Source organism: Pteropus vampyrus, unplaced genomic scaffold (assembly GCF_000151845.1).
Source record: "Pteropus vampyrus isolate Shadow unplaced genomic scaffold, Pvam_2.0 Scaffold149, whole genome shotgun sequence".
Lineage (NCBI taxonomy): Eukaryota > Metazoa > Chordata > Mammalia > Chiroptera > Pteropodidae > Pteropus > Pteropus vampyrus.
This window is the reverse complement of record NW_011888930.1, coordinates 3,693,776-3,699,855: the sequence shown is the minus strand read 5'-3', so window position 1 is coordinate 3,699,855 and position 6,080 is coordinate 3,693,776. Positions and strand designations below refer to the sequence as shown.

At 33.3% G+C, this 6,080-nt stretch overlaps 1 protein-coding gene and 1 pseudogene across 1 annotated transcript in view; one reads left to right on the top strand and one right to left on the bottom strand.

Moving 5' to 3' along the window:
* NUDCD1 (NudC domain containing 1) overlaps positions 1 to 6,080 on the top strand; it is a 63,305-nt gene that overhangs the window by 5,154 nt on the left and 52,071 nt on the right. The window lies entirely within an intron of this gene.
* LOC111745242 lies at positions 284 to 402 on the bottom strand (annotated as a pseudogene).

Here is a 6,080-nt window from a genome sequence, read left to right as displayed (position 1 = left end):
CTTTTTTAAAAAAATAAATTCTAATTGCCCTTTGACCCAGCAATTCCATTTCTGGGCATTTATCTTACAGGTAATTTTTTCCTGTAACATAGACATTTTCATTTATTCAGTAAATGTCTTTGTTTATATTTTCCCTCTATATTTCACTTAGCTAATTCATACTCTATTCTTTGTGTGTGTGTGTGTGTGTGTGTGTGTGTGTGTGAGTGTGAGGCAACCTTTGGTTGACCTCACAGATTGCAAAGACCTTGTCAGCTTACAATCCCTTATTTTTTATTTTTTACACCTACAGTACCTGGTCTTCCTAGGTGGTCTCCCATCCAAGTACTAACCAGGCCCAACCCTGCTTAACTTCCAAGATCAGCCGAGATCGGGCTTGTTCAGGGTGGCATGGCCGTAGACTCGTACTCCATTCTTTTATCTTGGTTTATATGTTACTTTACATGAGAGACTCCTTTCTTGACTACCTCGTTAGAATCTATACTATAGAATCGGTACGTATTAGAATCTGTACTTCACTTTCCTATAGACTATCAAACTTTATAGCATTCGGTGTTTGTTTTCTCTGCTAAGACTATTAGTTCTATACTGGTGGGTCCGGTGTCCATCTTTTTCGGTGCTTTATTTCTAGGGCCTAATGAACAGTAAATTATTTTATATTACACATATTAAACAGCTTTATAGAGATATAATTGACAATAAACTGCATGTATTTAAGTGTATAGTTTGGCAAATTTTGACACATGTATACGCTCATGAAGTTGTCACTATAATCAAGATATTAAACTTAGCTATCATCCCCCAAAGTTCCCTGTATCCTTCTGTAACCAGTCCTCTGTTCCTTCCCATGTCTCCTTCAATCCATAAGCAACTACTTGTGTTCTTTCTGTCACTATATATTAGTTTGCATTTTCCAGAGTTTTATATTCATGGAATTATACAATATGTACTTTGTCTGACTTCTTTTACTCAGCATAATTACTTTGAGTTCATTCTTGTATGAGAGAAGGATATTGAAATCTGACTATAATTGTAGATTTTTCTATTTTTCCTTACAGTTCTATCAGTTTTTGTTTCCTGTTTTTGAAGCTGTTATGTTGCATAAATATCATTGATTATTGTGTTCTCTTAATAAACTGACCTTTATCATTATGAAATAACCTTCTTTATCCTTGGCGATAGTCTTTACTCTGACATCTACTGATATTAAAATAGTCACTTCAGCTTTCTTTTGATTGTTACCATTTTGTTTATATATAAATATATATATATTTCCATCTTTTTACTTTTAGCCTCTTGGTGTTTTAGTATTTAACATGCATTTCTTATTGGCAGAAATAGTTGGGTCTTGCTTTTTTATTCAATCTGACAATATCTTTTAATTAGACTGTTTACATTTAATGTAATTATTGATTTTGTTGGGTTTGGGTCTTTTATCTTGCTATTGGTATTCTGTTTGTCCTATCTAGTCTTTGGGAAAATGGAATTTTCCCACTTTACTGCCTTCTTTTGGATTATTTTTTTAATTAATGTACATTATCACCTTTGTTGGCTTATTAGCTATAGCTCTTTGTTTTGTTATTTTAGTGTTTGCTTTAGGGTTTAAGTATACAGCTTTAACTTATAACATGATATATTCAAATGATACTACCCCACTTTACATGTTTTATAAGACCGTTACAATGGCATACTTCCATTTCTTTCCTGGGCTTTATGCTATTGTTGTCATGAATTTTACTTTTATGTATTATTATAAATTCACAATACATTATTATTATTTTAGTTTAAATAGTTAATTATCTAATAAAGAGGTTTAGATGATACATAAAAATCTTACACATTTCTCCTATAGTCGCCATTTCTGGTGCTCCTCATTTCTTTATGTAGACCCGTATTTAGAATTTAATTTTTTAATTTTTTAGTTGCAGTTGACATTCAATATTATATTAGTTTCAGTGTACAGCATAGTGAGTAGACATTTACATAGTTTACAAAGTGTGTAGATCCATATTTTTATCTGTATAATTTTATCTGTATAATTTGCCTGAAGGACTTTTAATATTTCTTGTTGTATAGGTTTTGGTGAAGAAATTTTTCACTTTTTGTATGTCTGAAAACATTTTTATTTAGCCTTGGTTTTCAAAAGATACTTTTGCCATGTATAAAATTCTAAGTTGACTTTTTTTCTTTCAATACTTTAAAGATGTTTTGCCAGTGTCTTGCTCTATTGTTTCTGATGAGAAATCTGATGTTACCCATCTTTGTTTTTAATGTGTCTTTTTTCTCTGGCTGCTTTTTAGATTTTTCTCTTTTACATTGGTTTTAAGCAGTTTGATTATGTTGTGCCTCGGTGTGGATTTCCTCATGAATCTTGTGCTGCGGGTTTGTTGAGCTCAGATCTGTGGGTTTAGTTTACATCATGTTTGGTTAAGTTTTTAGTCATTATTTCTTCCAGTTTTTTCCCTCACTCTTCTTTCCTTTGAGAAATCCAATTGCCCATTTTCAGATTGCTGTAAGTTGACCCCAGGGCATCAATGTTTTCATTTTTCCCCATTCCTTTTTTCGGTTTTATTTTTAATAATTTCCGTTTTCATGTCTTTAATTTTACTAATCTTTTTTTTCAGTGTCTAATCTGTCATTAATCCCGTCCAGTGTATATTTCATCTTAGATATTGTCGTTTTCATCTCTAGAAATTTTATTTCTAAATCATCTTTACATCTTTCATGTCTATCAATTTAATCATATGTCATATATGATAAAATTGTTTTAGTGAACTATAGCTGCGTTGGTCTCCTCAGACTTTCTGCTCTCAATTTCTACAACAAAGGGAGTCCGTCAGGTTCTACCTTATTTTCCTCTCTTTGTGCTGTGGTCTGGAAACTCACTCAAAGAAGTAAGCTGGGGTGGCAGCAGGGCTCACCTCACTTGTTTCTCATGTCTTAGAGATTACTGTTCTTTGTTGCCTGTTGTCTAATGTCTTGAAAACTCTTGTTTCATTTAATTTTGTCTGGTTTATTTAATTTTATCTTATTGGCTGTTTCTGATGGAGAGATAAATCTAGTCACTATCATTTCATCTTGGCTGCAAGCAGAAGTTGTTTGATATATATTTTAAGTGAAAAATGATTTTTTTAGAATAATAAAAACAAAACTGAAATGGGTTAATGAAGATAATGAGAAAATGGGAGTGCAGATGCTTTTTAAAGAAGTTTCAGAAGTACAGAGTAGGAGAGAGCTCTGCTTTGAGTGCACGGCAGAAAAGAGGAAACTTTTACATTTGTTTGTTTTGTGACTGGGGAAGTTTTCAACATATTTAAAGAGGAGGAGTCCAGTGGAGAGGAGATAATTGTTGGAGGCGAGGCCTGGAATAGGGGGGAGAGAATGGAATCATAAGCATATGTGTGAGGATTAGCCTTGGAAAGGAAAAGAAAAACAGGGCTATCAGCACTTTTTTTATGTGCCATATCGCAAACACTTTATATGTTTTAAAGTTAAGCTTGTCAATTTTATAGAAAAAGTACTATTAACATTTATTATAGGTAACGAGACAAGGAAGAAAAGTTAAGTAACTTAACCAAGCTCCTCGTCTGTGGCAAAGCTGACCCTAAAACTCATGCTGTTTCTATTAATCTGTGTAGTTTTTCTGGGATATTTCTTCAGGGCAGGGAGAATAAAAGCTGGTGAGGATTAAGGCTATAGTTGGAATAAAGGGAGGGAGGAGCTATGTAACCATTGTATTTATGTAGACTTTACTATAAAATTTGTATCTACTTTTATGGAGGAAAACATGGGAAGAGAGGCAGGTGAATATGTTAATGTGTGCAGAAGCATTATATGACATAGTTTAATGAGAGCAATGCTCTAATTCTAGCCTTACCCTGTTCCATAAATCTTGCTTCAGAACTTGTAATACAGACTTGTGCTCTCACTTTTTTTTTACATCTTCATGCACAAATAGGAAATTCAGTAATAACTAGGTGAAAAGAAGACTTAAGTCATTGGGTACAATTTGATGATAAATGGTCTAAGAAGTGACCTTTGTTAATGTTTTAATATTCTTTGTTTCTACTCTCCCTCCCTTTAAAAAATACTATACTTTTCTTATATAAGTATTATATTGAATCATGTTTAGTAAGTGTCAAAAGAATTTAATATTGGCAGTTTCATGTGGTTCAAGGTAATAGTATTACGGACAAGAAGCAGTAACTTGTTAGCCCATTAACAGGGATCGTACCTCTTTTGTTTACCAGTGTTTGCCCAACGCCAAGCACAATGCCTGGCACATAGTAGACATTCAATAAATAATTTTCGAATGAAAAACTATAGGTTTTTGAGGTTCCATGCATGTTTTGTAAGGAATTTACGTCCTAATTTCTTTTTATTTTTTAATTTTTTCCTTTTTTTTCCTTTTTTTTAAAGTTCATTGAGGTAACATTGGTTAATACAATTATATAATTTTCAGGTGTACATTATCTTTTGACATCTGTATATTCTATTGTGTGTTTACCACCCAAAGTTCAGTTTCCTTCAACTACCATATATTTGATCCCCTTTACCCACTTTACCCTCCCCCTGCCCCCCTAATTTCTTTTTAAAAGACTAAGAAGGATTTTTTAGGAAAGCTCTTTTATTTCCAATGCATGATAACATTAAATGATAAAATACTACACTGGCTTCTTAGCTCTCTGTTAAAGGTGTTCCTCTTTTTCAACCATTTCCAAGATCCCAGCAGAGACTTAAGACTCCCTGCTCTTTACCCCTTCTTTTAGGAAGCTCTGTAAAAGGACTTTCTGCCAGCCTCACACTCTCAACACTACTTTTCTTTAGTTGCTGTGCATCTCCTTTTATTCTTAAGATGATTGACATGATAAATGCAACAATAACTTTTCTTTTTCATGTGGGGCCAGAGGCAGACTTTTTTTATGCACTAACAGCACAATTATGAAGAAAATGTATTTGTTGTAATATTGTCTAATATTATTGCTTTGGGTTATTACAGTACTGTGTACATTTCCTGTAGTATTGAGTTTCATCCACACAGTGGTGCTAGAAAACCAAGAATTTATGACTGTTTCCTTCCTAATCAGTGGAATATGTGTTTCTAACTGTTCCTTATTAAAGAGATACTTTCTGAGTTATATAATAACAATTTCCTCAGCCTCTATCAAATCCATCATAAAGTTATAATTATTTTACTTTTTAAATGCCTCCAAACTGCAGTCATCCTTAACCCTGATCACTGCAATATCTCCCTAATGGATCTTCCTGGATTTATCCCTGCTTTGCTCCAGTATTTTTCTATATTGAAGTTATAAGTGATCCTTTTACAAATTTGAATCTGGACTTTACTCTCCTGCTTAAAAATCTTGAATGAGTTCTTATTACATTGGGGTTATCAACAAATACAAATAAAGGCAGGCCTTCCATGATCCAACCCCTGGCCAACTTTATAGCTTCATTCATCTGTAAGCTTTTCCTTGTACAGATCCGTTACTCTGTATTTCTTCCAGTTTGGCCTTCTTTTGGGTCTTCAAACCCAAGTTTTTCCTCCTACATTTGCCTGGTTTCCTTCTGCCTGTGATAAGTAGGTATGTGTGTAGGTATATTTCTTCTTAAGTTTACTTTATCCTTTGTAGCTTGGCTCAAATTTTGGAAAGCTTTCATTAATCTCCCCAGGTAGACCAGCTCCCAGTGTTATTTTTCTTATGATACCAGTAATTTTTTTTTAAATAGCATTTATTACACTTTAATCATATATTTAGTTATGTGATTATTTGACTAATGTCCATTACCCTACTGGATCATAATGGCTAAGAATGTAGATTCTGTGCGCTGCTCATCATTGTATCACTGGTACCTATAAAAATATTTGTTAGATAAATCAGTGAATGGATATAAGTCACCCAGGACTCAAAGCAGGTAATAGAATTAGGAGCAGGTGAGTATTATGGAAAAAGAAAAAAATACTCGCAATTAGAATACAGTAAGGTGAGTTGTATATTAAGGTAAAGTATTGGCCCAGCTTGGTCTACTTATGTAGTTCCTGTTGGAGCAGAAATTAATTCTAGTTTAAGTTCTAG